General features: G+C 46.9%; 2 long non-coding RNA genes across 2 annotated transcripts in view; one reads left to right on the forward strand and one right to left on the reverse strand.

Annotated features, from left to right (window-relative positions):
• The window catches only part of LOC135984196 (uncharacterized), a 31103-nt gene extending 26399 nt beyond the window's left edge, over positions 1 to 4704 (reverse strand). Inside the window, exon 1 of the long non-coding RNA XR_010602090.1 lies at positions 4540 to 4704. This is a non-coding gene — a long non-coding RNA (uncharacterized LOC135984196). The remainder of the gene's footprint in view (positions 1 to 4539) is intronic.
• Positions 1 to 23114, forward strand: part of LOC135984197 (uncharacterized) — a 40546-nt gene that overhangs the window by 3757 nt on the left and 13675 nt on the right. Inside the window, exon 2 of the long non-coding RNA XR_010602091.1 lies at positions 7821 to 7924. This is a non-coding gene — a long non-coding RNA (uncharacterized LOC135984197). The remainder of the gene's footprint in view (positions 1 to 7820; positions 7925 to 23114) is intronic.

Here is a 23114-nt window from a genome sequence, read left to right on the forward strand (position 1 = left end):
TGGTTTCTTTGAACTAGAAGGTGTTCACCATACATGACTTGAATAATTGTCTACTGATGTTTCCTGTATTTTTGTGTTTATATATAAAAAATCTTAACGTTATATATATATATATATATATATACACACATACACACACACACACACACACACACAGAGAAATATGCACTTTAAAACTATGCAAACAAAATTACCTACAGACCAGATGACTATATTGTGAAGCTGTGTATGTGTTTTTTATAGATCTTCTTAGTGATCATCTGTTTCTGAACTTACCATGTGCATGAGCCTACACACACACACACACACACACACACACACACAGATAACCTCTCTCTACATTATGTGCATGTGTTCATTATATGGAGTACACATTACAGTGTTGCCCTGTCTTCTGCCACCAGTGTCCCACTCTGACACCAGCGCTATCTCTCTGCAGAGCAATAGCAGATGTCCAGGGCCTTGCAGGACATCTTCACAGTTGAAGAGAACTCAGTGACCCAGAATCTGGATATAGTCTAAATGTAACTTGTTTTATTTGTATATAGACACGTCAGTCAGTCCCAGAACAGAGCGGGCCAGTCCTTTCTTTCAGGAGCCTTAGTTCAGCACCAATGGCCAGTTCTCAGAGAACAACTCTGCCGAGCACTCACAGAGCTCCCTCTCTAAGGAACACTGCATTGAGTCACAAAACCTTGCATAACACAAACTGATGACAGTCCCAAGACTGGACATTTGCTCACACACTAAGAAAAAGAATTTGGAAAACTATGTGAATCAGCACTACCTGGTGACACCTGTCATAACATATATAAAGATATTTTATCCTGGGATTTTTTTATCCTGGGATTTTACTACAGGCACAAGGCTGTTTCCCAAATTACAATATATTAGATTAAGTTAATTATTTCTTGGGCCTTGATAGACGTTTTCCTTTCCCTCCCAATTGATATTTTTGCATATCAAAAGGCATTGTTCCATTTCAAAATGCTGGTGATCTCATGTAAGCAGAGCTCCTTTAAAGTACTTTATCTAAAAAATCCTTAATTTGTTGTGGGTTGTCTTGCCTCACTTCCTAATTTGAAAAGGCCTTCAATCTCCTGCGATGGAGTGCTGGGTGTCCCAGCAAGCATCTGTGATAGAGAAAAGTCTATGAGCATCTTAGCTGCATAAGACCTCTGTTTCTTTAACTGCATTGTCAGTTTAATCTAGTTATTTTAGACACAAGCTTAAACCTATTGTCAGTTCACACAACCCACTGGATGACAAGACAGACCATCACATCATACTGAGGTTTTACTAGCACAACAGTCACCAGGCAGACAGACTCTCTCCATCCCAGATGTTCACACCCCTATGAACCAGCTTATCTCATATTTTGTGGGTAAATTCTCCCCTTTAACTGCAGCCTTTCACCCACTTTTAATCACCAGCATTTCCAAATCTTTCAGAGCATGAGTGGGACCACTGAACTGGCCTGCAGCCACTTATCATAGATGTGGGTGAAGGAGATAGGCACCTTCCCATCCTATGTGCGGAGTGAAGGAGATGGACCTGGATACTTCTGCATTCAGCCACGCTAGCAAAGCCCCCACATCCTTGATCCCCCAAGACCGTAAGTCAGCTTGTCCCAGACCAGCTGACCCCCCTCACGTCGCTGTAGCACAGCCTGCAATAGAGAAGGAAGCACTGTACTGAAGAGCTACGGCAGTACTGACCTTCTCTGTGGGTTACGCAGACTTTGTGTGATGTTCCCCCTTCAGTGCAGTGATCAATAGAAGGAAGATTGGAACTAGAGGGTAAAGAGAAGTGAGAGGTCCAAAGAATGGATGGAGAAGTGAAGGGGACACCTTCTTCCTAGCTGTTTCCTTTGAACACTATATTCTACTCACACTCATTCGGATAATATGATGGGTACGGCACACAGAGAAAGTCACTCACACACTACTGATTCATCAAAACATGCTCTGAAGTGTTCCTAGCCTGTTTGCCGGAAGCTGAGAATGGGTGACAAGGGATGGATCATTTGACAATTACCTGTCTGTTCATTCCCTCTGAAGCACCTGGCATTGGCCACTGTCAGAAGACAGGATACTGGCTAGATGGACCATTGGTCTGACCCAGTCTGGCCGTTCTTATCCATCAACCCTTCGCATAGGTTATTTTCATAGAATCATAGAAGATTAGGGTCGGAAGAGACCTCAGGAGGTCATCTAGTCCAACCCCCTGCTCAAAGCAGGACCAACCCCGACTAAATTTTAGGTAGCTAATTTCCCCATGATCTGTTACCAGGCTACAGTGGTTTACACCCTAAACCACTAGCTACAGATGAGTCTCTTTGAACTCTCAGTTCTCAGTAAGAAGTGGATAATTGCATACTTGCCCCTCTTAGCACTTCTAAACTCTCCAAATGCCACCCCCGAATCATCTTCACTGAAACCCAGAGAAGAAGAGAGCAAAGCAATCAGATGTTATTTCAATCTGACTCATATGCTGAGGAAAATACCCAATCACCCCATACGTTCTGATTTGGAGGCATCATCTGAGAAACGGCAGATAGGGTATGCAAAGAGGGGGGAGGTGCTTACCCATTATGTAAAATGTCACATTACTGATAATATGCAATTTTTAATAGAAATGAAATGCCTTATTTGGTCACCTGCACGGATAGAGAATGGTGTAGAAATGTCTCTTCCGGTATCTTCTCTACTGTTTTGTCCAGCCAATCATGTATAACTCTGCATCATCTGCATGTGTTTAATACTGAGGGAGATAAGGAAAGGGCCACCATTGTGCTCCAAGACACATTCAGCATGTTTCAGAGAGAATTTGATCCTTATTGATATCCACTGTGCCATTGTCAGGCTGGGTCATTCACTGAGTCTAGGGTGCTGCTTATGTGATTCTTACCCTGTGCAGTTTAACTGGCTTCCTAATCTGGCAGAAAGTGATGCAGAAAGAGGAAGACAGAAAGCAAACAGAGCAACAGGAAAACTAATGCTCAGGGAAAAGTTTTATGACCTGTTGGGAGCTGCACATATAAGTCACGCGAAAGACACTCATCCTATTTCTTTACACATTAAGTTTAGACATCTAGACAGCAATTGTCCTCCTGTATTTAAACAATTGACTTCCTTGTGTAAGTTTATTAATTAAATTGCTTAACATCCCTGTGAGGTAGGAAATCATCATCACCACTTTACAACTGGAGGAACTGAGGCATAGAGGTTTAGTGACTTGCCCAGGGTCACATGGGAAGTCCATCAGAGCCAGGAATAGAATCCATATCTCCTGCCTCCTCAGTCCTATACTTTAAACCACAAAACTATTCACTCACTAACACTGACTCTTATTGCACTTAAGGCTTTTCCTGGGAAGTCTGCCCTAGCAATTTTATTACCCGTTCATCTGGAATTTGGGGTGTGGGTACCACAGCCAGGGAGATAAAAGCAAGCAATGCTGTAAAGAGGCAGAATAATCTGGGGAAAATCCAGAACAATGAGTATTTTAATTAACATGAGTCATGAAAGATGGTTACAAACCTGAAAGTGTTCTCCCCTCCCCTGAATAACTTTGGATAGCAGAGACAGGCAAGGCATTACACGTTGTGGGGAAAGGCAGCAATTTCTTCATAAAGGGAAGGTAACTTGGCAAACTTTCCATGCCAAGTTAAGGCAGCTAGCAGCACTGAGAACGAACATGACAGTGGATGATACGCACTGGGCAATGTTTCCTTCCATGATCTGCCAACTAGCCTGTCCAGGCCTGAGACTTTATTAGGTGACAATAATAATCCTCCCTGAGGATCAAAATCAAAAGTAATTATCAAGCTATGAATGGGAGATGTAGAGGTGTATTCTTTATTATAGCACAGGGAAACTTGACTATTTTGGTTTACAGGGGTTCTGTCTGACTCCAGGCCTGTCTGTTGCCTCCATTTCCCTCTCTCCCTCAGATGGTTGATTTTGTAAAGGGCTGGCTCAGTTCAACAAAAATAAACTTTTACTTTCAGGATTGCAGGCTGGGAACTTGCTGCTTTATTCAGCTGCATAACAATGGAGTGGGAGGAGAGGGGCACTCCAACTGACAAAACAGGAGGAGAAGGGTGGAGCATGGCTCCATCCCATAAGTCTATTGGTAACCCTATCATGTCCACTTTAGTGCAGTCAATCACTAGCTCCCAGCACTTTTTAAATCTCTAAGGGTACTTGCCCTCCTGCTTAGTCATAAAAGGAAAGTCCACCCCTTCCAGAGCTTAATCAGAAATGCAAACTGAAGCACAAAACCCAGTTCTCCCACCTCAGCCTGGTGCTAGCCACAACCCTTCCAGCAAGGGTCTGTCCTGTTCCACAACCACCTGCAGCTCTTCTCCTGGGTTCAGCTTCCCTCCTTCCTAGGCTACAATCAGTCACTTTGTCCCCATCTTGTTGGCAGGAGTAGCTGCACCACCTCATAAAGCGGCAGCACAGGAGGAAAACCCACCTCCACCCTCTACTATGTGTTCCTGACCCTGAGACTCATAACAATTGGGCTACCTACCTCATAAATCAAATGGTGCTGTCTTTCTATCCAGGAGCTCTTCCTATGCATCCAATCTAATCCTCCTCATGGCCCCTTTCCTGGCTGGTCTTCTGCTTTTAATGAAGCGCTCCCAAGTCTGCCCTCCTTGTAGTCTCCCTCCTGACTGACCACAGGCTGCCTTTTTAATCTCTCAGCACACCTGGTTTAATCACATGCTTTCTCCTTGTTATGTGACATGTATACTCATTCCTTCCACCTAGGGAGGTGGTCTAAACATGGCACAGGTGTAGCGGAGTTCCCATCCCTTTGGAGGGCCAGCCAACCCTCTGACAGGTTCATGTGAACATTGTTTTCCAGTTTGCTCACATGGGTTTTGCGTTGCGGTTTGAGCAAAACCCCTAACTGCAAAGCAACTAGTTTCACTTCATTCCAGGCCAAACACTCCAGGCTCAGTCAGAACTCATCCCAACAGGACTCCACTTCCTGAAAAGCATGAAAGCGTTCTGCAAACCTGGAGGAAGTTTTGGATTCGCTTTTGTAGTGTCTATGAAAGGCCCAGTGAATGCCACTGTGGGAAAAGCCAGCTGGGAAATTTTCAGCGCAACTGGTTTTTGTCAGAAAATGCCAATTTTTGATACCTAAACTCTTTGCACTAATGTACTGGCTTTGATGGGACTTTTGTTGGGAAGGAGTTCTTAGGTCCACAATGGAATTTCTGGACAAAACCAGAGAGACCAGAATAACCAATAGCTTGGTTAGGACTCTGACCTGTGATGTGCGTGACTCAGGTTCAAAGCTGACCTGAATCAGGCAGAGCAGGGACTTGAATGTGGCTCTTTCACATCCCACATCAGTGCTCTAACCACCAGGTTATTGGCTGTCCAGGGTGCTTTCTCCCCTCCCTCAACAGGTCTCAGTTTCATCCCAGTGCAGGACAGGAAAACCATTTCCTACCCAGCTCTAACTGGGGCCTGGTTTTGAAAACTAAATGGTCATGTGGAGGCTTGAAATGAAACCTCTGCAGTCCATAGGCACGATATCTACCAGGTGAGCTGAACATCCCCTCCCCTTAGCTACACCTGTGAGAACTGAGCAAAGCTCATTCAGCCAGACATTGCTGTCACAGTGCATCATGCTGGGAGACATGCAGCCCTGTTCTGTTTCATTACTACGCTTCTCTACACGTGTCCATAGTGCTTCAGATTACAAATTGATTTCTTCAGGTGGGCTTCTTTCAGGGACAGACATTTTAAAATATTTTAAAAGGAACATATAGGGCGGAAACTAGATTGGATTCAGGCTTCTAGTCTATTGGACCAGCACCTGAGACTAGGGCTGAAATCCTGGCCCCTTTGAAGTCAAGGGAAGTTTTGTCATTGACTTTAACAGGGGCGGTATTTTACCCTAGTTGTCACTGTAACCCACTGTTAAGTGTATGTTATGCAGCGCTCCCTGTGGCTGAGCCACATGGGCTATGAATCTACTACAGCTGTGGGTAGGGGATTTAGTCCTGTAGCTCAAGCTACACAGACAGCCTGAAAGCATGTCTATACAGCAGCAAGCTGTGATGTAAATCTACAGCACAAAGCACACATCTGTGTGGACTCTGCTGCTGAGCACTGGGAGTTCCCCAGGGCCAGGGGTAATCCCAGGCGATCAGAGTTGTTTATAACATCAGGAATTCTGAGCCATTTCCAGCTGTGGCACTGATATGCTGTGTGACCTCAAGCAAGTCACTGAACCTTTCTGCCTCGGTTTCCTTATCTGTAAAATGAGTCTAGCCACACACATGGGGCTTTGCGGGGTTTAACTGATGTTTGTAAAGTACGTTGAGATCTTTGGGTGACAAGAACTACATAGTGCAAGATACATATTATCATGCAGTAATTATAGTGGCTAATATTCCTCCTGTGCTGGGTGTGCATTGTCCCAGTGACTGTAGCTGCAGGTGGAATGCTCGATGTGCAGAACTGCTTTTCATCATCACTGCTGAAGCAAACCGTGTCATTGCAGCAGCCACTCACTCTCCTTTGGCAACTTCTTTCAGGAGAGCAACAAATAAGGAGCGTGGGAAGCATGGAAAGACCAATGCATTGATCCTCCAGGACTCAAAAAATCCTGTTGTGCTTGCTTGTTCTTCTCACTAACCTTGGCCTCTTTGTAGTTGTGACCTCTCGACTACAAAGCTGATGTTTTCCTCAATGGTATTTCAGCATCAACCAGGGGCCTGAACAGAGGAGCCAGAACACAGCTCTCTTTGTTCAAATAATTGTTTTAATATATGTAAATGGAGGGCATAAGAGAAAGGGAATTAAATGTTTATGATTTGAGCCCTTATGCTACCATCAGCAGGTATCTACCTTTCCTTTGATTGACAGAAGATTGTGTGTGTACTCTGCAATCAGGCACATGTTTTTTCTGGATCAATGGATCGTATTCTTTGATCTTCTATAAGAGCCTCTCATCAGGGAGAAATTCAACTACCTGAAAATATAGCTGTTAAGTCTGACATTTTGGAGGACATTTTCCTCTTTCCAGGAGTCTGAAGATTTTGGGGATATCATGAATCTTTGAAGGGTTTCCTGACCAAAACTAATTTCATAGTCATACTACTTTGCACTTTACCTTTTGCTTAGTGCTATGCAGACATAGATCCTTACACTCTAAATAGACTTCAGTAGACACACAAAGGCCTTGGCTACACTCGCGGATTCACAGCGCTGCCGCGGCAGCGCTGTGAAGCGCGAGTGTAGTCGCGTCGCCAGCGCTGCGAGAGCTCTCTCGCAGCACTGCAAGTACTCCACCTCTCTGAGGGGAATAGCTTGTAGCACTGCGAGCGAGCGTGCAGGGCTGCAGGCGCTGATTACACTGGTGCTTTACAGCGCTGCACTCGCTGCACTCAGGGGGTGTGTTTTTTCACACCCCTGAGCGTAGCAAGTGCAGCGCTGTGAATTACCAGTGTAGCCAAGGCCAAAGGGTAGGAGGCCAAACGGGGAAAGAGAAGGTCAGTGACTTGTTCAAGGTCACGCAGCAAGTAGGAAGAGCTCCGATTAGAACTCAAGTGATTTGAAGTCCTCTCTACTGGACAACGCTGCCTCCCCTTGCTGTTGTGTCTTGGGGTACCTGGGATGGTGCTGACATCAGAAGGGCAGAGTTAGAAAAGAGTCCAGATAGCGTAAAGGAAGGCAGGTGGCTAGTGAACACCATGTGGGTACTCAGGCCTATCGAGAGAGAGAGAGAGAGTGTGTGTGTGTGGTAAAGGGTGAGGCGGCCTCCTTTACCTCCTTCTTCCCTTGTAGTGGTGGAACACCTGCGTCTGACACTGAGAGCCGGCATTACAAGCTACGATGTTCTTCAGGGGACTGGATTCTGCAAGGTGCTCAGCATTCGGACCCTGATCCATGTAAGTACGTCCTTAACTTTAAGCACATGCGTAGCCCCATTGATTTGGTCAACAACCAGCAAACTCAAGGTCTGACTGACGGACATGAAGAAGTTTCCACACCCGTGAGAAAGGCGCCTCTGAGAAAAGCTGTGGGCTTTCCCTGTCATTGCATTTGAGACTGAGGTTCATCAAAGTCTATTGTGATACACCCCCATGACACAAAACAGATGAGTGGGACCATGGAAAGAAAAAGCATGCAAGGCCAGGTGCAACTCAGATGCACTTTACCCGTGAGTGCCACATGCCCCACTTTATTTGGTGAGCTTTCACGTGGTAGCAAAGAATTACAGGGCTAGAGGATTAGTAAAAAGGAAGCAAAACATGTTCTTAGAAAGGAGAGGAGTATGATAAAAAAAGCTGAGCACACGGAGAATTGTACAAAGCATTTCTCTTTGAGTTTTGATCTTGTTCCTTTTGATCACATTCTCGGTCTCCTCCCCTAACTTCTTTGTTCAGTTATTGGGCGTGTTATAACTTTCCCTCTTCTCTCCCCACAATGCAAAGAAAGAAATGTGAGTGGATGTGAGGCTAGAAATTTTCAAAGGAGCTCAGTTCCATGTAGGCACCTAAACATGGGCCAAACTTTAAAAAGGGCTCAGCACCAACTGTGAAGACCCAGCTCCCAATGGCACCCAAGAGATCTGGGTCCTTTTCTTGGCTCTGCCATACACTTCCTGGGTCAACTTGGGCAAGTCACTTGATGTCAGTTTCCTTGTATGTAAAATAGAGCTAATTATATTTTTCTGCCTCACAGAAAAACAGGTGGCAGTGTCTGTAAGTATAGAAGTGTTCATTAGTGTTTGTAAAGTGCTTTGAGATCTGCAGATGGAAGGTGTTATGAGCGCAACTACAATGATTATTTAACAGTAATAGAATAGTCGTGTAGTGGTTAGAGCAGAATCCTGGGAAGCAGACTTTCTTGTTTCTATTGCTGATTCTATAACTGACCTGCTGGGTGACAGCGAGCAAGTACTTCATCTCTCTCGGCCTATTTCTTCTCCCATCCTTGGTCTTTCTGTTTAGATTTTTAAGCTCTTTGGGACTGTCCATCATTACGTGTTTGTACAGCATAGCATGATGGGGCCCTGATCTCTTTTGGGGGCTTCCAGGTGCCACTGTAACATGAATAAACAATGATGCCTTTTCTCTTCTTGACAAGATATAGGAATTGGAAGGCTAGTTGTAAAAAACCTACAAAGCTGAGATGAGCAGACTTTCACCGAGCAGAGACCCAGGACACAAGACTAATTATTAGGTTTGTCTAGTAATGTAAGTTGCAATGCTTATAAGCAAAAATAGTTAGAGGTGGCTTGTCAAACAAAGAAATTGCTCAACTCCTGCATAGTTTGTGTCTCTTGTTCAAATTTTAGGGGAGAGGGGTTAATAGGCAGGGTGGAGTACGGAATAAAATCTGTCCTTGATTATTATTTTTTTTAAGTATTGCTTCAAAGTAAGCTGTAATGAATGAGAAAATACAGGGCAAACCCTGCTTCATAGCAGCTGCAGAAAATATTTTGCTTACATTAAAACAGCCACCCACTTCAGGCAGTGATCTCAATCTCTACATTTATCTGAGGGCCTGGGAAAGTAGCTCACAAAGAAAATGTAATATCCATATTTTGAATCTCAATGTAGAGTCATATGAAAAGGGCGATTTTACTCTGCTGGGGAGGATGATGACTGACATAACCTAGAGCTCTTCCAAAGTGATGACAACCCTCTTGAAATGCATGGGGATGGGAATATGGCACTGCTTCCAATAACGTTACAGCTCTCTGATTAGCCCTCAGGGAGGAGTCACCCATGAGCAGGTTAAATAGGTAACTGCAGTATGATATATGCAAATCGCCACCCCCACTATCTTTTACTTCCCATGTTGCACAGTTGTGTGATACAGCCAATTTAAGGTTCCAGAACTGTAGGCAAGACCCAAAGACAATCATTTTCAAGGGGCAGATATAACTTTTAGGTGCTGGTATTAGAGATGAGCAAGAGTTGCAAAGCTGAGATTGTGATCCAACATTTCCTGCAGTTTAGAGGTGTTTTGGGATCCAGAGTTTTATTGTAGCTAGCTTACAGGCCCTTATCCAATACTCACTGAATTCAATGCAAAGACTCATGTGCTTCACCAAGTGTTAGATCAGGCCCCTAATCCTTAAAATGCAGATATGGTTTAAAAAAAAATGGTCAGTGAAAGTGGCACCTTCTTATTTCACAGATCTGACCCCTGTTTCTGCTTGTACTATTCCTTATTTCTGATATTACTGCAGAATCAAAGCAGCTTTGAGAGTGTGAGATCGACCATTTTCTGCTGATGCATTATTAACAGAGTTGTTAATGAAGTCCCAGTTGCAGAATCTTTCTTGATGCTGATGATGGATGAGCATGAAATAACCCACCTTGGTTCTCACATCCCAGGCTGAGTTTTCAGAGGCTAGCAGTTAGAAAAAACATCTTTTTACCTGTAAAGTGAGCTTGTTTGAAAGGGAGGCTTTGAGAAGCAAACAGAACTTCATGATTCCCCCAGTGTTATCCAGGGCCGGCTCCAAGTTTTTTGCCGCCTCAAGCAAAAACATTTTCCCGCACCCCCCCGACCCAACTCCACCCCATTCCAACCCCTTCCCCAAAATCCCCGGCCCCACCTCCTCCCCCGGGGGCGCCGCATTTCCCCTCCTATCTCTCCCTCCCAGGCTTGCCTGGGGGTGAGAAGCGGAGTGGTAGTGTGCTCAGGGGAGCAGGCGGGTGGAGCGGAGGTGAGCTGGGTGGGGGGAAGCGCAGTTCCTCTGCCCCCCCGCCAGGGTTACTTCCTGCGGACCTCCCCGCGTCCCCCACCGCGTCCCCCACCGCTGCAGCTCCACTTCTCCCCCCTCCCTCCCAGGCTTGCCGCAAAACAGCTGATTCGCGTGGCAAGCCTGGGAGGGAGGGGGGAGAAGCGGAGCGGTGGCACGCTCGGGGGAGCAGGCAGCAGTGGAGCGGAGGTGAGCTGGGGGGAGGAGCGGTTCCTCTGCCCCCCTCCAGGGTTACTTCCTGCGGCCCTCCGCGCGCCCCCCACCGCCGCAGCTTACCTCCGCTCAGGGCCGGCTCCCGGCTTTTTGTGCCCCAAGCAAAAAAAAAAAAAATAATAATAATAATAAAAAAAAAGGAGCCGGAGTGCCGCCCCTTGGAAAGTGCCACCCCAAGCACATGCTTGGAGCGCTGGTGCCTAGAGCCGGCCCTGGTGTTATCCAAACATTTCTGAATTTTTAGGCTCTCCTTATATTTCATCCCTTAATACTTTAATTAAACTCTCCAGAATGCACTGTAGAAAACAATAAGGACTGGGAAGGCTGATGTTCCAGATGATCTAATAGGTCTTTCTGTTATTTTTCCATCACTGTATTGCTGTTGTCCTTTCCTTAGAGGTTCACAGAGTGACAATATTGTTCTATCAACACTTATCTAATAACCAAAGAGTCTAGATCATTTTAAGTTTCTTTTTACATATTCTGGCTGGATTATGGCAATCCTCTCCACGCCAATCGTCTCTTAATGATGAAGTTATACCATGAGAAGGGAAATGTGGAGTGGCAGCAGCTTTCTCTTGCACTTATTGCTAGGTCTTACCTTTCTCTACAAGAGTTGCAATTCAGACTGTCTCATTCAATTATCTTCCTGACTTGGCTCCCCTGAAAGATGGAACGGATGGAACCTTCCTTTTTTGCAGCCCAGCAATGGGTTCAGAGACTCCAGAAAGGTGTGTCAGTATCTATTTGCTAACTGGGCTGCAGCGCTGGCTCCCGCCTATTTTTTGACCTTTATGGAAGTATTTTTCTTTTTCCTCTTCCTCCACTGTTTCCTCCTTCATCTTTGAGTGCTCAGATTTAGGACATGACAATGGGCCTTCTTGCTGCTATTCCGGTTCTGCTGCATGTTCTTTGGATTTTGGTATGTAAGGGTTGGTTCTGCTTTTCTGCAAGGTTTTTTTATTATTACTGTATGGTGCTTGAGTTACACTGTCGAGAGTTGGAGGAACAGCAGCAGAAGTGGGAGCAAACTGCTGCTTCTGCAGAGCACTAGAACCACACAGACTTGCAAAGCTTGCCTGAGAGCATGGGTGTAAGGGCAGTCAATGTAACCATTAACTTTCTTTTCCTTGAGGTTTTGCCCCACGGCTGTTGCTGAACATTTCAATTACTTTATGTCGAGAAAAACCTACCTGCTGAGTATCCAAGGAGCCAGTTAGTCCTAAAATTCCATTGACGACCGTGGAATATCAGTGAATAATTCATCACATCAGATGCAGGCCACAAATAGCCAGCAACAAAAAGATCAATGGTGTTACCGAATCCCATGCTTTAATTGCAAGTCTTCTTGTGTTTGGGGTGGGGTTTTTCTTTTTTCCTTACAACCCTAATACACCTCTACTCCGATATAACGTGACCCGATATAACGTGAATTGGGATATAACGCAGTAAAGCAGTGCTCCGGGGGTGGGGGGCGGGGCTGCACGTTCCGGCGGATTAATGCAAGTTCGATATAACGTGGTTTCACTTATAATGCAGTAAGATTTTTTGGCTCCCAAGGACAGCGTTATATCGGGGTAGAGCTGTACCTCCATTCACGAGAATAGGAGAATCTCAGTTTTCATTCAAAAAAATGGTTTTTGCCCTTATGGTTGCACAGAAAAGCTTGAGAATGAAGACCAAATGTAACTTGAAAGCTCAGAAAACAAAAGACAAATAAAATGAACCCAAAATGTACTTTTAAATGATTTTAAAGCCAATCGTACTTTTTTTCTGGGGCCTGACTCATGATTTTTAAACATTTATCTAATTTACTCCTGTAATTACTGTCCCTAAATTCCAGCCCTTTTGATGAAAAGATGGAAAAGAAGCTAATCAAGCATCCAGCACTTTTTATAGCTTCTTGATTAGTTTGGAAGGAGCACTGGGACATATAATACTGAGCCCCTTACCCACTTTGAAACTCAACACATCACCTCTCGGCCTAGCCTCATTGTGAAGTGCCATCTGGCTGCTCTGTGACCCAGATAATTTATTTTAATGGGTACTGACACCACACCATCTCAGCACTTGGCACACTTGCAATATATGAGGCGTAACTTTTGCTGTCAAAACTTTGTAATGTAGACAAGGCCATAATCTGAACATAGAAAGCAAATTTTAGGCACTCAATTTTGAAAATCTTGTGTGGTGTAAATGAATCCCAACACACCACACCCACACAGGATTGCTGTGTGATCACACTCCAGATATTTGAAGGGATCAAACATTAGCTCAGAAACACATTACAAAGTTAAAAATAATATCATGGGGAGCTGCTGAGTGCTTTCAAAAAAACAGGATACTTATTTAGGGGCTTAAATAGGGATGCAGAAGCCCAAATGTAGACACTTGTTTATGAACATCTTGGCCTGTGCCTTTTGGGTAAACCTGCTAAAAAGGCTATTGAGCTGTTTCTAATGTGACAAAGTTCCTCCTCTATCTTGGTGGGTCCTGCGCTTATTGGCAGATTTTCTTGCCGCAGAGATTCACCATGTGGGTTGGGGAACAGCCCAGAGACCTTCCCCTCTGGAAGAACCCACAGTCCAGGTCAATTGGGAGGTTTGGGGGGAACCCAGGCCCACCCTCTAATCCAGGTTCCAGCCCAGGGCCCTGTGGACTGCAGCTGTCTATAGTGCCTCCTGTAACAGCTGCATGACAGCTACAACTCCCTGGGCTACTTCCCCATGGCCTCCTCCAAACACCGTCCTTATTCTCACCACAAGACCTTCCTCCTGGTGTCTGATAACACTTGTGCTCCTCAGCACACCCTCTCACTCTCAGCTCCTTGCACCTCTTGCTCCCAGCTCCTCACACTCGCACCACAAACTGAAGTGAGCTCCTTTTAAAACCCAGGTGCCTTGATTAGCCTGCCTTAATTGATTCTAGCAGCTTGTTCTTAATTGGCTCCAGGTGTCCTAATTAGCCTGCCTGCCTTAACTGGTTCTAGCAGGTTCCTGATTACTCTAGTGCAGCCCCTTCTCTGGTCACTCAGGGAACAGAAAACTACTCATCCAGTGACCAGTATATTTGCCGTCTACCAGACTCCTGTACCCCACTGGTCTGGGTCTGTCACACTAAGCAGAAGAGCTCAGAGCTTGAACAAACCTTTCATTTTTGTTAAGCGACGAAGAAAAGAATTATACAATGGTAAACCTATGAAACCAACTTCACAGTACAATACTTGATGCACTTCACAGCAGCAATTGATTTTTAAAGGTGGCAGAATTGTGTATATTTTAGATCTTTACTCTCTTTCCCCCGCTCCTTTCTTTCTGCAAAATATATTTCCAGGAATCCTCCTCTGAAGAACCTGTGGCAAAGTAGCTTTCATTTCCTCTTGAAGTTACAGAATAAAACAATTGTAACTAACACATGCTCGTTCTTTGTAAACCATTCATGGTTCCATTTCAAGGAACACAGCATGTCATGTAGTCTGCCAGTTGGGGCTTTTTTCTGTATAAAACTTACTCAGATATAAACGATCACTTTCTCCCTTGAACAAACCCTGTGGCCAATTAGGACGTCACAGTTCAGAAAGAAGTCACAGTTGCTGCTGTAATTTGAGACTGGAGTCCAGCTGCCATATTTATCTCTGATTTAACTTTGTTAACTTCTGTGGAGTTATATCAGGGATGTATTTAGCCCCAGACTTCCAATTTCCCAGGTGAGTCATAAAAAAGAATGATGGCTTATGAATATAACCTAAACCGATCTATGTTGTGTCTTCCAAGAAGTTCTACAGACAGATACTTGATTTAATGCAAGGGCATTGGCTAGCAGCAATTTTCTGTTGTGCAGAAGCTAGGGGACACAGAGGAGTCCTGCAATGAGAGCTAAGGAAGGATACATGAAGGCAAGTTGCAAAAATCAGGTGTGGCTAACACTGAGAAATACCAGTGTAACACAGAACACCCGCTCCAACTTAAATGTGCTAACATGTGTGTACCTCTATCCAGGGCCGGTGCTACCATTAAGGCGAACTAGGCGGTTGCTTAGGGCACCAAGATTTGGAGGCGCCAAAAAGCGGTGTCCCCAATTTTTTTTTTACAGCGTTCCTACGCCCCCTCTCTGAGCGCGCAGTCGCCGCTCCACTTCTCCCGCCTCCCAGGCTTGCAGCGCCAATCAGCTGTTTGGCGCCGCAAGCCTGGGAGGGGAGGAGAATTAGAGCGGGGGCGGCATGCTCGGGGAGGAGGCGGAGCAGAGGTGAGCTGGGGTGGGGAGCTGCCACGCGGCTCCCCGGGCCAGGGGGGTAGGAAGCTGCCACAGGGGTGCCTCAGGGCAGGGGGGGGAAGCTGCCGCAGGGCTCCCTACCCCAGCTTACCTCTGCTATGCCCCCTCCCCGAGCACGCCATCGCTGCTCCAATTCTCCTGCCTCCCAGGCTTGTGGCGCCAATCAGCTGTTTGGCGCCGCAAGCCTGGGAGGGGAGGAGAATTAGAGCAGGGGCGGCGTGCTCAGGGAGGAGGCGGAGCAGAGGTGAGCTGGGTTGGGGAGCTGCCGCACGGCTCCCCGGGGGGAGAGCTGCCGCGGGGGGGGGGCACCTCAGAGCGGTGGGGGAGCTGCCGCAGGGGGGATGCCTCAATGTGGAGGGGGGGATGGGGAGCTGCCGCAGGACTGGGGGGGGGGGTGCAATGTGGAAGTTTCGCCTGGAGCGCGAAACTTCCTTGTACCGGCCCTGCCTCTATCACTGCCTTCTGTTAGATCAGATGTCAGACCTGCTCAAGCAGTCAACAGTTTCCAGCAGTCCTGCTCTGTAATGGCTGGCCTGGGAAAGGGAAGTTATCGTACAATAGTGATACTATAGTTATTGTTGAAAAGGCTGCAATCTGTCAGAATTTTTTTTTTCCATTATACAAGCCAAGGATATTAAATGGAAGAAGCTATATAATTGCAATGTTAGGATTGAGATGTATGTACAAATGTCAGGAAAGAAAGTAAGAGGTCCCAGTAACTTGACCATAGTAGTGCACTACCTATACAGAGAGAGTGAGATGGAAATAAGAGACATCAAGATTGCACCATATACAGGAAATAGAGTTAAGGTAGCTGCTAGAACCTTCACTGTAAATTTGCAGAATTTCATGTCTTCAAAAGACCAGTCATAATTTTATATCAATGACTTAAAATAATTTAAGCCCAGTGATTGCTAATGGAGAATCTAGTGTAGTTCAAGCTAGAGACCTACATTTTTGGACCTTGAATTCTATTCTCTGTTGTGAAGGACTGTGACTAGCTAATGCCCATAGTGTTTATGGCACAAATTGTTACACTATGAGTTCTACCGGGAATATTCTTTCTTTCTGACATCTGACTTTGAGGATGTGCTACCTTCTTAGGAATAAGAGACAAAGGCTAGGTCTACACTACCCGCCTGAATCGGCGGGTAGAAATCGACCTCTCGGGGATCGATTTATCGCGTCCCGTCGGGACGCGACAATCGATCCCCGAATCGACGCTCTTACTCCACCAGCGGAGGTGGGAGTAAGCGCAGTCGACAGGAAGCCGCAGAAGTCGATTTTGCCGCCGTCCTCACAGCGGGGTAAGTCGGCTGCGATACGTCGAATTCAGCTACGCTATTCACGTAGCTGAATTTGCGTATCTTAAATCGACTCCCCCCTGTAGTGTAGATGTACCCAAAGAAAACCACAGTAAAATGGAAATGAAGCTTTTTACCTGATACTGTAGCAGTACGTTCACTCTGCAGCAGGGAATGGAAAATGTCTGCTTTAAAAGTGCAGCTTCCTCCCTCTCCCAGATTTAAAGGGCTGACTACCAGAACAGCATGCTGGGAAGTGATTCTATAAAAGAATGAAACCATAATGAAGGCTAGCTAATCATGAAGAAGAGGTGAAATTCCTACCTTTTGGGGGGGTTAGATGGGCTGGGAGGAAAAAGACGTCAAGAGATTATCAGTGCTGTCACCTGCTGTATTTGAGATACTTGAGTCCTTTTGTTTTCTTATTATTAGGGCTGTCAAGCAATTAAAAAAATTAATCACACGATTAATCACGCTGTTAAACAATAATAGAATATCATTTAAATATTTTTGCACATTTTCTACATTTTCAAATATATTGATTTCAATTACAACACAGAAGACAGTGTTCAGTGCTCACTTTATTTTTGATTACAAATATTTGCACTGTAAAAAAACAAAATACAGAACTGTCGCATCTTACGCAGGGGTTAGGTTCTAAAGCCAGAGCGTAAGGCGAAAATTGCATATAGTCAAAACCCCAGACCAGCAGCGAGCTGTGCTGGGCCGGCGGCCGGAACCCCAGACCGGCTCAGCCTGCCACTGGTCTGGGTTCTGTCCGCCGGCTCCTGCCAGCTGGGGACACAGCCCCGCTCAGCCCGCTGCCGGCCCGGGGTTCCGTCCATTGGGCTGAGCAGGGCCAGCAGCCGGGACCCCGGCTTGCAAGGTACTGGCGACCGGAACCCCAGACTGGCGGCAGGCTAAGCGGCTCAGCCACATGACGGTCTGGAGTTCCGGCCGCCGGCTCCTGCCACCCGGGGTCCCAGCTTGCAAGGGGCCGGCGGCCGGAACCCCAGACCGGCGACGGACTAAGCGGCTCAGCCAGCTGATGGTCTGGAGTTCTGGCCGCCGGCCCCTTGCAAGCAGGGACCCTGGCTGGCAACAGCCAGTGGCAGGAACTCCAGACCGTCATGTGGCTGAGCCGCTTAGCCTGCCGCCAGTCTGGGGTTCCGGCCGCCAGCCCCTTGCAAGCCGGGGTCCCGGCCGCTGGCCCCGCTCAGCCTGATGGACGGAACCCCGGGCCGGCAGCGGACTGAGCAGGGCCACATACCCTAGCTGGCAGGAGCCGGCAGACGGAACCCCAACCACGCATAGTTGAATTTGCTTAAGTTAAATGCACGTATGATGCGACTCCGCTGTAAATAGTATTTGTCCATTCACCAAATACAAGTAGTGTAGTACAATCTCTTTATCATGAAAGTTGAACTTACAAATGTAGAATTATGTACAAAAAACCTGCATTCAAAAATAAAACAATGTAAAACTTTAGAGCCTACAAGTCTAATCCGTCCTACTTCTTCAGCCAATTGCTCAGATAAACGAGTTTGTTAACATTTGCAGAAGATAATGCTGCCCGCTTTTTGTTTACAATGTCATTTGAAAGTGAGAACAGGCATCTGCATGGCACTGCTGTAGCTATGTCGCAAGATATTTACGTGCCAGATGCACTAAAGATTCGTATGTCCCTTCATGCTTCAACTTCATTCCAGGGGACATGCGTCCATGCTGATAATGGGTTCTGCTTGATAACCATCCAAAGCAGTGTAGAACGACGCATGTTCATTTTCTTCATCATGAGTCAGATGCCACCAGCAGAAGCTTGATTTTCTTTGTTGGTGGTTTGGCTTCTGTAGTTTCCTCATCAGAGTGTTGCTCTTTTAAGACTTCTGAAAGCACGCTCCACACCTCATCCCTCTCAGATTTTGGAAGGCACTTCAGATTCTTAAATCTTGGGTCGATTGCTGTAGCTATCTTTAGAAATTTCACATTGGTATCTTCTTTGCATTTTGTCAAATTTGCAGTGAAAGTGTTCTAAAACAAACAAAATGTGCTTGGTCATCATCCAAGACTGCTATAACGTGAAATATATGGCAGAATGCTGGTAAAACAGACCAGGAGACATACAATTAGCCCCCGAGGAGTTCAGTCACAAATTTAATTAAAGCATTAATTTTTAACAAGCGTCATCAGCATGGAAGCATGTCCTCTGGAATGATAGCCAAAGCATGCAGAGGCTTCTGAATCTTTAGCGCATCTGGCACATAAATGTCTTGCGACACCAGCTGCAACAGTGCCATGTGAATGCCTGTTCTCACGTTCAGGTGACATTGTAATTGAGAAGTGGGCAGCATTATCTCCTGTAAATGTAAACAAATTTATTTCTCTTAGCGATTGGCTGAACAAGAAGTAGGACTGAGTGGACTTGTAGGCGCAAAAGTTGTACATTGTTTTTGCGTGTAGTTATGTAACAAAAAGCCTATATTTGTAAATTGCACTTTCATGATAAAAAGATTGCACTACAGTACTTGTATGTGGTAAATTGAAAAATACTATTTCTTTTGTTTATCATTTTTACAGCACAAATATTTGTAATAAAAATATAAAGTGAGCACTGTACACTTCGTATTCTGTGTTGTAATTGAAATAGATATATTTGAAAATGTAGAAAAGCATCGAAAATATTTAAAAAATTTCAGTTGGTATTCTAATGTTTAACAGTGCAATTAATCGCGATTAATTTTTTTAATCGTGATTCATTTTTTTGAGTTAATCGTGTGAGTTAACTGCGATTAATCGACAACCCTACTTACTATATCAAGTTTCTATAGTAAACGTAGAGGTTTCTGTGGGCATCAGCTGTTTCTTATGCTTATAGTTTACGACCACTGTATCCCATTGACATGTAGGCACTTAATTGTTGAAACCCAGAGCTGAGCATACTAGGATCAAAACTTGTGTTCTTACAATGTCTGTTGTACTATTAATAATGTTCATTAGCCTGACTCCTAACACAGTTATTTTAAAATCCATGCTGCAAAGGTATCAGATACGTTATCTCCACTTTACACCTGGGTAAACAATGAGGTGACTCAGCCAAGGGGAGGAAGGAGGAAGCCAGAGAAGTCTGATAAAGCAGTGGTTCCCAAACTGGGGTTCGTGAACCCCTGGGGGTTCGCAGAATGTTACAGGGGGTTCGCCAGAAAAATTTCACTAATGGCAGACAGAGGACCCCGGGCATTGGAGACAGCAGGGCAGACACCCTGATCCCCAGGGAGAGTGGGGCCGGGCAGTTGGGGCTGGCAGCCTGAGCCCTGCCACCGTCAGCAGGGGAGCCGGCAGCCTGAATCCCAACCCGAGCCCCAGGGAGAGTGGGGCCGGGCAGTTGGGGCTGGCAGCCTGATCCCCAGTGCTCTGTGGGGGGCTGGCAACCCGAGCCCCAGGGAGAGCAGCCAGGCAGTAGGGGCTGGTAGCCTGAGCCCCGCCCCCATCAGCGGGGGAGCCGGCAGCCCGAACCCCAGCCCGAGCCCCAGGAATTTGCCAAATCTCATCTAAAGCCAGAACCACGGCCCTCCAGCCACAACCTCACCAGAAACTAGAGGTGGGTGAAAAATACCAAGCATTTTTCACAGAAAGTTTTGAATTTTTTTCACATTTTTCAAAATTCCCCAAGAAAAATTTACAAAAAACTGAAACGGAAAAATGGTCCATTTTCAAAAACTGTTTTCATGAAACATTTTCTGATTTTTGAAAACCAAAAATGAATTTATTTTTATTAGAAACCATTTTTTTTAAAAACAAAAGCCAAAAAAACATTTTACAGAAACATCTTTGGTTTCTGGTTTTTCTATGTTCGTTAAAAAAAAAATATTTTTCAGAGGTTCATAGATTCCGGGGCCCAGCAGTTGGGGCATCCATCACACTGAGGAAATGTAAACTTAAATCCCTGAAAATATTCATTTTTAGGAGGGGGTTCACGAGATTTCACAATTTAGTGAAAGGGGTTCGCGGGCTGTTAAAGTTTGGGAACCACTGTGATAAAGAAAAGGTCTTAGAATGAAGCAATTCCTGTCTCCAACCCCTGTGGACAAGAGCTGTTACCTTCATATAACTAAAATGATCAGTAGGAGATGGAATAATAAGTGCTGCATTCAGAGAATCCAAATTAAAACCATTGCACCAAGAAAGATAGATTTTAGACCTTAATTTACTGAGGGAGGGAATGCTGGCCAGGATAGTAGGATTATCTCCCTACACCTTTTTAAAAAGGTCCATAAAGAGGGGGTGTGAGGGCACTTACACTGTTCTATTGGGATACAGGCTTTTCCATGAGCATTGCCAGCACAGACCAAATGAGCACATTATGTGCGTCATTAAGCCCCGTCTTCCTAAGGATCCTGTGTAAGAGGAGTGCTTGAACAAAAAGTGAAATGCTGCTTCTGATGGAAAGAGCAAAGAGCCAAGTTTGCTATTAGTGACTGTTACTATTCATCCGGCTAAACAGCATCTGACATTTGGTCTTGGTGGGTCTCAAGTTTCCATCTAGGAAGATGTGGGCTGACTCCTCAGCGGCCAATCTTGGTTGGAGTTTGCAGATTATGTTGCATGCGGAGAGCCGAGGCATGCAGGCATTGCAAATGACATGGCAAGCCACTACATTGTGGGAATGTAAGGAAAGCCTCAACGGGGATGACCTCAGCTGCACCAGCTGTGTGGCACCACTTCTCATTCCTCCCGCACCTTTCTACTATGTTGCTTTATTGTACAGCTGTGAATTGTCCTCCTGTGTTCACTTTGCTTCTTTTTGGTTTCATTATGTAAGTGGGGGAACGGTCCTGCTATTATGGGGATCTTTCCTGGCTTATACACTACCCCAGTGGAATTGGCTAGTGAAAGGATCTGAGTCCTCGCTCCCACTCCCTTCACCCAGAGACCTGTCTGACCTCAAGGACTCCCCTTCCACTCTCCTGTGCGGCAGAGTCATTGCCACCCTGACAAGGCTGGGCCCAGGATTCCTGGGGGGCTCGACCCTCAATCTTGTCATGGTCACTTAAGGCAGGGGCTAGGGTGTCCCCACGCCGGGGTGCTCTCTCTGCACTGGACACTTCCCTGACCCACTGATCATTACATACAGTTCAAAGCAAATACAATTTATCAAACAGCAACTAATTTAAAAAATGATGAAATGGGAAAGGTTAAAGGAAAACACAGAACGCCACTCTGTGGGCACAGGGAAACCACAAACAGCGTCCCTGGAATGTAAGGGAAGTTCACAGTCTGCTCCTCACATGCCCCAGGCCTCCCTCTCAGGCGCTGGATGTGCTGCAGGGGGTGGGACACTTGCTCTGGCGGTGACCACATGCCCATAGGCTCTAGGTGGCAGGACCCTTCTTCCCAGCCTCGCCCCCCTCCCCCCATTGGGGTTACGATCCCCCTCCAAGTCCATCCTGCAAGGCCTTGTGGCTGGTGGTGTCTCCCTGCGCTGGGCCCTCTGCCCAGGTTCCCCCCTCGCCTTCCCCACCTGCTCATCGCACCCGGCTCCAGACTGCTCCAGCCCCAACTCCACTCTGCCTCATCAGCTCTGTGGCTGCAGCTCTGCCTCCAGTTCAGCTCCCTGGGCTCCTTCTGTGGTTGGCTCTGACTGGTGCGGCTCGGCTCCCAGCTCAGGTTGGGCTCCTGCTCGCTCCTTAGCGTGGCCTGCTCTGGCCCAGGCAGCTCCAGCTCACCCAGAGGACAGGACCCCTGGGGTCCTGACTCCCTCATTGGCCTGCCTGTCCTGTCAATCAGGCTGACCTGGAGTGTTGGCCTCTCCCCATTGGCCCTAAGTCAGTCTCAGGGTCTTGATTTCTCATCAGCCCTTCCGCTTTCTTTTGGTACTGGGAGAAGGCCAACCAAAAAACTCCACTGAGTTTCAGTAAGAGGGCAATAGTCCCCTTACACTTGTTTTATCTAGCTTTGAGAACTGCTTTTTCCCTGTTGTAGGGTTACCATATTTAGTGCCTCCGAAAGGAGGACACTAAAGGGGTCCCAGCCCCGCCCCCAGCCCCGCCCAACTCCGCCCCCTCTCCAAAGTCTCCGCCCCCTCCCCTGCTTCCCGCGAACATTTGAGTAGCGGGAAGCCTGAAGCAGGTAAGGGGGGGTGTGGGGGGAGGAGGCGCTAGGGTTACCATACGTCCGGATTTTCCCGGACATGTCCGGCTTTTGGGGGCTCAAATCCCCGTCCGGGGGGAAATCCCCAAAAGCCGGGCATGTCCGGGAAAATCGGGAGGGCTCGGCCGGGGCCTCTTTGGCCGGGGCCGGTGCGGGGCCGGGCCGGGGTCGCGGGGCCGGGAGCCAGGGGGTCCGCTGGGCCGCGGGGTCCGGGAGCCGGGGGGTCCGCTGGGCCGCGGGGCCCGCGGGGCCGGGAGCCGGTCCGGGCCCGCGGGGCCGGGAGGGTCCGCTGGGCCGGGAGCCGGTCCGGGCCCGCGGGGCCGGGAGCCGGTCCGGGCCCGCGGGGCCGGGAGCCGGTCCGGGCCCGCGGGGCCGGGAGCCGGGGGGTCCGCTGGGCCGCGGGGCCGGGAGCCGGTCCGGGCC

This window comes from Chrysemys picta, chromosome 6 (assembly GCF_011386835.1).
Source record: "Chrysemys picta bellii isolate R12L10 chromosome 6, ASM1138683v2, whole genome shotgun sequence".
NCBI classification, from domain to species: Eukaryota; Metazoa; Chordata; order Testudines; family Emydidae; genus Chrysemys; species Chrysemys picta.